The following is an 8,345-nucleotide window of genomic DNA, read 5'->3' as shown; positions in this document are numbered from 1 at the left end:
GCCTCTTTTGGGGTATAAAATAATAGTACAGATAGTGTAGATGTTGTCTTAAACCCTGGGTCAAATGGCTGAGGTGTCTATCTAACCTATCAAAGAGGATCTGGTCACCAGGTACTTCTGAAAGACCCCTACCTAGTAGCATTAAGTTAGCAGCAGCAATAACGAGCCCAGCCGCCCCCACCAGAACCCACAGCTGGCCGGCTCTCATGAGAACATCCTGTCCGCTTGAGACCCTCAGGACCCTCTCAGGGCCTACAGCTAGCCGGCTCTCATGAGAACATCCCGTTTGCTTAGGGAAACAGGATGCCTATAGTCAGCACATGTGCCCAACTTAGAATATCAGCAATTCACAAAAGAAACAATTTCCCCTATGAAAGATCCCAGCTTAGCTGCTGTAACGTCATTTCACAAGGCTTTTGACGAACAATGTAAGTGCAGAGTGAGGTCAGGGTTCCAGGCTGCAAGGCAGGATATCTATATCTATAGAATAAGACAGGACATCAATTAACAGGAAGTCTGTTGCCATACATCTGTGCTGGGAAAGGAAAAACCACCTATGCCCCTTGCCCCATTCCAACTGACCACTAACCACGCATTTGCTTCTGTAATCTGCTTCTGCTGTCCTCTTTGCTATAAAAAGACCTTCCCCCAGTCTGCAGGCGGGCAAGCCCTCTGAAAGACTTGCTGCCCGCAGGTACCTGTGTTTACTCAATAAAACCTCTTGCTAATTGCATCCTGTGGCCTGGTCTCAGAGTGTCCTGGTTCTGGGGTCTTCATCAGAAAGGAAAGGTCCTCTCTGAGGATCTTTCACTTCCAGCATCCCTTGGTCCCTAGTTGTTATAGTATATGTCTGGTATACCCTGTCCTCTACTGGATTGCCTGAAAGCAGATATTCTATAGAGACACTGTGTCTCCCAACCTATCAGACTACTAAACAATGGATACAAAACACATGGTAATGTCCCTAGGAATCTCATGTCAGGAGAAGGAAAAGTTTCCAGCCAGAGATTTCACACAGTTTTAATAACTTGCCAGACCATTTTACAAGACAAGACAAAAGTCCAGATAATGATGGTGAAACAATAACCCTCTTTGACCAGGGCTGTTTAGACGTCCATACTGCTAAGCTTTGATCTCACTTCAGGACCCGGAAGAAGGACTCTGAGGTAGTTCACTACATCTCTTTGTCCTTCTTCCTAATGTAGCTACACCGAATAAATCTCCTTTCTCTGCTTTCTAGTTTAATTTGGCTCCTTCAGTTGGCTTATTGGGGATGGGTACTTGGATCTGACCCGGGAAACAAGATGTGACCCCTCCGAAGTTAGATACCAATGGAGACGTAGGTTTGGAAGAGAAATTGAGACAGGGATAAGAGGCATGCACAGTTAAGCATTCATGATGAAATGCCAGAGTCCAGCTGCAGAGGAGGGCAGGGCCTGACACGGGAGGATGGAAGAGGGGTGAAATCGGAGAGAGGATACTTTTTAGTTTTACGAGAGATGGACGGAAAGGAAGCACATCTAGCTCTGGTGCCCTACTCCGACAACCTGCGTCTCTCATAGGCTTTATTTATACCTCATAGATCTTGATCATTGATTACAAAACCTTTCATAGTACATCACCTTTCTAAAGTCTTCCTTGATTAGACAAACATATCAAAGTAAAAGAAGGGAAATGAGCAAAAAGCAAATTTCTTTTATTTTTGCTTCTTTTTTATTGTTTTTATTGAGCTATACATTTTCCCCACTCCCCTTCCTTCCTCCCCTCTGCCCTTCTACCCCCTCCTGTGACTCCCATGCTCCTCCTGATTTATTCAGGAGATCTTGACTTTTTCTCCTTCCTACGTAGATCCATGTATGTCTCTCTTAGGGTCCTCTTTGTTGTGTAGGTTCTCTGGGGTTGTGGACTATAGGCTGGTTTTTCTTTGCTTTAAGTCTAAAAGCCACTTATGAGTGAGTACATATTATATTTGTCTTTCTGGGTCTGGGTGACCTCCCTCAATACGGTTTTTTCCTAGATCCATCCATTTGCCGCCCTCCAGTCTTAAAGATTAGATCTGCATTAGGTGCTCCCTTTGGGTGTTGGCTGCTGCTCACGATTGGTGTTTGCTGGAGCTGGGTGCTGTGCAAGAGACTGCAACACTTCTTGATAATCTTCTAGCTCTTGTTCATTGATATCTAATGTGAGCTTTTCCATTCTCATCCTCTCCTCTTGTTCTGCTTGCTGCTGGTTCCAGCCATTTGCAGCAAGCTGGGACAACAAGGGCACATTAAGAATCTGAAACTGCTGCTTATTGCCTTTTCTTGTTCACATGACAGATGGCATTGTGTCTGCAGACTCAGTCTCTCCTTCCTCCCCACCAAGTGAGGGCCCTTTCCTCAGCTGGCTTTTGAGATGCAAAGGAGTAGCAACATCAAGTTGGTGCACTTTAACAGATTCACCACTCCTCTGATGAATGTTTTCTAGCATCGTTGTCCAGAGACTGAATGAACCCTCATCTTCTACATGAGGAACATTCAGTCCACCCCCTTTAACCATCTTCTCAGCACTCTCTTCATCTGTTTCATTCTCTTTGGTGAATCTGTGAGGCGTTTATATTTTCCTCTTCCTCTTCTTCTCCCTTCTCCTCCTCCTCCTCGGAACCCTCTTCTTCTGGCTCATTCACTTCACTTTCATTTCCAGACTGTTCTTTAGTTTCAGCTCCTCCTACTTCTTCTTCATCATCCTCTTCAAGATTTTCCCCTTCTCTCTAGAATCTTTGGACTCCTTGTCATTTACTAGGCCTCATTTTATTAAGAATTCTCCTTCTAAGTCTTGTTCCTGCCTGATGGATTCTTCCAGGGAATTACAGAGTTTGATCTTTGGCCTCAGTAGTTCTAGTTTATCACTGAACATGTAATCTATATCAGTAGGAGATGGATGGTCTTTCGTCCAAACCACCAAACATAATGCTGAAAACATACAAGGAAGCAGTCAAGCTTTTGTTTACTGGAGCCTCTGTCAAAGCACTGGTCACAGGTATCCAAAATAATGCGTACTAGTCTACTTCTGAACAATGGCTCAGGAGGGTCCAGTGAACTTGGAGAACCATCAGGGTTGACACCAAATGAAGTAAAAGAATAAAGAGTTCTAAAAACAACAGATGATTCCCCCATTCTGTAATTATAAAGTTCTCCTAGAACTTGGCACTACTGACACATCTCTGGCTAAAGTTAGGTTGGTTAACCTCCATTTCCAATCGAATCTCTTCAAGTACTCCATCTACAACATGGATTCCAACGTCCTCCTGGTAGAGTACTAGTCTTACTAAGAGGTTGGCCACACAGTGAATGCCAGATGTTTATCATACAACAAATAACATAGTCTTTTCACATCTGTCTCAAAACCTTCTCAGTAGTGACCTCAGAGAGATCTGTACACAAAAGTTTTCTGACACACTCCTGAAGTGGAGGACGTTTCTTTCTCACAGTCTTTCCAGCTGGAGGTGGGTTGCAATAGTAATATGCATTCTCCACCATTGTAACATACCATGCATCAGCATGCATTGCTCATTTTTTTCTCATCATTTGTTCCAAAAGCACACTGGTCCTCAGGTGTGATTCTGGAGATCTGAAAAGAAATCGTCCACAGGTCTCCAGTAGAGTACCTGCCATTCAATATGATGATGAGAAAAGTCTGACAGAAGCGTCTTTAAACAATGCAATGTATCATTTTTGGTGAACATATTAAACTTGATTAGTTCTCCTATAAAACCAACTGCTTTGTTCTTTGTTTCAATGCTGATTTGGTCCCCCCTCAGCATGGAACAAAGATCCTCTGCTGCATCAGACGTGCAGGGATGAAATGTAGCCACCAAGCTTGCATAAAGCGGTAGCAAATCCAACCTTTGTCTAGAAACTATGAAGAGTACTCATATCAACTTTTTCCTGTTTGCAAAAATCCATGGCTGCCTTGTCAATTAGATCTCGGTTGACATAGGCAACGCTGGAGGAAGGCACCTACTGTGAGTTTGAGGTGAGATCCAGAGCTGGCTTCTTCATCTTCTTGTTCTTGTTCATCAAGGAGTTTCTTTGTACGGTCTTCAGCTTCATCTCCACCTTCTAACTCCAGCGTATCATCATTAATCTTTAGATTCTCCAACTCAAGTTCCAACTCCATCAGGACTTGATGCCTCCTTATTATCCTTTGGTTCTTTCGCCTCTTTGGAATCGTCTTTGTCAGCATCTTTGTTCTGATAAACAAGATGGCTGGAACAAATGCTTTCAAATCAATGAGATTTTCATAAAAATTCCAAGTGTCTTCATCTTATCATATACCACCTTCTAAGTCATATTCTCCAGGTTTACGAGGTGTAAATATATCGATTCCAGGTCCATGCTCTTCTGGTATTGGTTTGCCCTGAGGAAGATCTGACATATTTTCATCCAGAGGTCTGCTAAGGATTGAGAATTTGCCAGCAGCTTCTGGTAAGATATTGCAAATTCCTCATATTGTTTATGCACATCTTCACTTAGCGCGCCTTAGAATGCAGAATGCGCCTGTTTTGCCCTCAGTATTCTGAAGCTCCCTGTGTTCCCTTTTCAGGTGTTTGGTCAAAGATGTAAATTGCTCCTTGAAAAGATTCTGGAAAAGCTGTTGCTTCTCTGGACTCAGGAGGAAAGTTCAAATTAAACTTCTCTGCAGCACTCTTGACTTTCCTTGGTGTGAGCCCAGCATTATCATCTCCACAACGGCAACAGAAGCTGACTAATCACCACAGAAACATGAGTGTGGGATTCTCGATCAGCATTAATAATACTTTTTAGCTCTTCGTAGATCAAGGAAAGACCTTCCTTGTCAGTGAAAATTCTATGTCAATTCTGCAATGATAAACAAGTCAGTTCTTAGCTTGGTGATGTTAGGCATTTTCTCCTCTTTCCTTGCTTCAAATGCTTTTTCCACACCTGAAGAAGTGAGGGCAGGAAGTCAGCCACCGCTGGTGAAAGAGGTGCTCTGCACAGTTCACACTAGAGACTTTTAATTTTGCTTCCACAATGGACAGTACGGCTTCTGCAATATATTTGCTTAAATTCAGGCCATTAAAATCATGAGACAAGAAGTCTCTCTGTTCCCTAATTGTTTTTAGTTTCTTGACAAAAGTAGTGCTTTTCTTAATGCTTGAATCTAGGCGGCTGAAGAAGTTTTCCTCTGGTCGGTTGTCTGGAGCATTTTGGTTTTTGCTACGGATTTCCTTTTGTAACTGATGCTGTTCCCAAGTTTCCTGATGAAGCTGAAGGGATTCTTCTTTCTCTTTCAGCTGAGCAGCTGCTGCTTCTTGCTGCTGGCAAACAGCTAGTTTCACGAGAACTAAAATCTAACATCAGTTCTTTTAACTAAATGTCTTTTTTCTTAAAATCAGTGCCATAAACCCTTGTGGTTACAGAAATACTAGACAGGATTTCTCTAAGTTTGACTAAGTTAATAGATCAGAAGTTATATCATCTGTTATATCAAGCTTATCCTGTATTATTTTATTAATCTACTATGATGAGTATCTGATCTTTCTACGGAAACCTAATCCCTCAGTCCCCTGTTTAGTTTTTTCTTTTATTTTTCCCTTTTCTTTCTCTTTTCTATTTTTCTTTTATATCTGACATAGACTGTTGGGTCCGGGTGTCACACAATGATAGGGGACAGACCACCAAAGTCTATTAAACCAGAAGCAAACTTTATTCCAGAAAAAGAAAAAAAATCACCACGGGGCACACAAGGCTTCTCAGCTATAGCTGTGACCACAGCCAGAGATGGGGCTTCTCTAGCTGTGGCTATGGGGGTTTGGGGCCTCCTCTTGTAGTAAAATCAAGCACCAGGTGTGGGTCAAAGAGCTTTTACATCCTCGAGGTCAGGCTTAAAGTCACATTACATTTTAAGTTGCATAACTTTTGTTTAGGACATTAGAATGTTAACTCAGAGCGTTCGTGAAGGCCTGTGACAGTTTTCACTATCCCTGAAAGAATTCAAGGCAGAGAGTCACAGCTGAGGACAGTTAAAAATGAAGGGAATAGGAGCAGAGGGCCCCCTATAGGCAATAGCTAGAAGATAACCTTTGTTTGCAGGACCTGACTAGCTGGGAAGCTGAAAGGCAGGAGACAATTGTCAAAAGTTTACCTCTTTACACAGTGGCTGCCAGATGTCTGTTCTTAGGGCAGAAAGTGTTTGTCCAAGGTTAACACTGGTGGAGCACGCCTTTAATCCAGCACTAGGGAGGCAGAGGCAGGCGGATCTCTGTGAGTTCGAGGCCAGCCTGGTCTACAAGAGCTAGTGCCAGGACAGGCTCCAAAGCTACAGAGAAACCCTGTCTCGAAAAACAAAACAAAACAAAAAAAACCAAACAAGCAAACAAAAAAGGTTAACACTGCCAGTTTTGTTTATCATTTTTTTTCCCAAAATGTGTTTGGGCTTACAACTCTATATTTCTTTTTTTTGGTTTTTTCGAGACAGGGTTTCTCTGTGGCTTTGGAGCCTGTCCTGGAACTAGCTCTGTAGACCAGGCTGGCCTCGAACTCACAGAGATCCGCCTGCCTCTGCCTCCCGAGTGCTGGGATTAAAGGTGTGCGCCACCACCGCCCGGCTACAACTCTATATTTCTATATTCCTGGACCAAACCTTTTATTTGTATTTTATTCCTGGACTCTTTAAGACCATCTCCTTCCTTTGACCTTTGAAGTGCTGTTCTCTGTCCCTTATTCTTTCTACAATTCCAGAAAAGTCCTGATCTGACCAGTCTTCTCAGGAAGACAAGGCGGTTCACTGAGCCAGAACGTGCCCTTGTCATAAACTCTGTCGCAATATAATCCCTACAATCCTCAAAAGGCAGAAGAACGTCAAGATGCCTAAGATGGGCATATTTGTCCTCAAGAGGGTATCAAGGTTTGTTATTAGTTTTATAATCAAAATCTTTCCCTATCCATGCTAATTCCATATTTCTGAGGCAGAACAAGCAAAAACTGCTTAGCAAATTCCACCGAAGGGCAGTGAAGGGTCATTCAAGGTCATCTCCACACAGGGATCCTTGTCGAAGTGCCCGCAAGACCTTGGCGCTTGGCATTGCCAGTGAAGGTGTGCTCTGGTCCTCATTGTCTCAGGTCTGGTCCTGAGGAAGTTATTATCTCTGTCACATCCTGAGGGAACAGTCTGGTTCTCCTGAGATGATTACTTCTGCTCTGGAGTAAGGGCCTCCCAATCAGGGATAATTGTTCCCATCTGGATATAGCAGGCCCTGGGGGTAGTTTGAGCCCCGGTTTACAAAGATGTTAATCAGTCATAGAATCTAGGTGACTCCAGAGGAATAAAGGAAGCCATAGAACCAGAAGGACAAGATGGGGGTTATTCAGGCAGTAACCTTCATAACCAGTTTCCTGAACTATTCATCTACAAACTGAATAAAACAGGTACAAATTCCTATTTTTAGTGTCCCTTGCTGGCGTAACAGACAGAAATGTGCAGTGTCTTCCTCTGTTAGGTCATGCTGGTGGCAGCTCCATGGCTTCTCACTGACTCTGCCTTCTTTCTCCCAGCATTCAGTTTAGTTTTCCCCGCCAAGCTCTACTCTGCTAAGCCACCGGCTGAAACAGATTCTTTATTCATTAACCAATAAAAGCAACACATATACAGAAGGACTTCCCACACCAGTAAGGAAGACACTGATTGAGTGAGACAACCTCTAGCCTCTGCATTCTTCGACAAGCACACCAGCACACACCTGTATATATCATATACATAAATGCAAGCTACTCATCAATAATGTAGGCCATTAAAACATATTGGTACTATAGAAGAAATCTAAGACGACACTGGAATTTCGGAGTGTGGGTCCTATTAGCAGGAGTAAACACACCATTCATCTGAGGCAAATGATGATACATTTGGTGCTGTTACTTGGTAGATGGTGTCATCCTTCTTGGAGGCTCCTAGAGATTATAGTTATGGACAGATGGAAAACCATTAATAGGATGGTAAAAAGCCTTGAACTGAAGGTTTGGCAAATCATTAATAAGCCTTGAACTGAAGGTTTGGCTCTGGTAGTGTTGGCTATGGTTGGACCCCAGATAGGCCCCCTTATTATGTAGGGATTGCAACTATACCCACCCCATGGTATAGTTAGTCCTACAGAACAGAAGAGGACTGAATCTATTGTTTCTTAAGGATGGAGGTCTCCATATGGCATTGTGGGGAACTTGTTTTTATGCCAATCATTAGTCCGAGATACATTAGCAAAAATAAAAGAAAACCTGATGGATAGGGAGGAACAAAGGAGACAGGCCGGTAACTGGTTCCAGAACCTCTTCTATTTTATTTTTTCTTTA

General features: G+C 43.0%; 1 pseudogene; it reads right to left on the bottom strand.

Moving 5' to 3' along the window:
* Positions 1–1,997: 1,997 nt before the first annotated feature.
* LOC142855737 (regulator of nonsense transcripts 2 pseudogene) lies at positions 1,998–7,116 on the bottom strand (annotated as a pseudogene).
* Between the last annotated feature and the right edge of the window lie 1,229 nt (positions 7,117–8,345).

Source organism: Microtus pennsylvanicus, chromosome 8 (genome assembly GCF_037038515.1).
Source record: "Microtus pennsylvanicus isolate mMicPen1 chromosome 8, mMicPen1.hap1, whole genome shotgun sequence".
NCBI classification, from domain to species: domain Eukaryota; kingdom Metazoa; phylum Chordata; class Mammalia; order Rodentia; family Cricetidae; genus Microtus; species Microtus pennsylvanicus.
The sequence above is the reverse complement of the archived record's forward strand: the minus strand, read 5'-3'. Positions and strand labels throughout refer to the sequence as shown.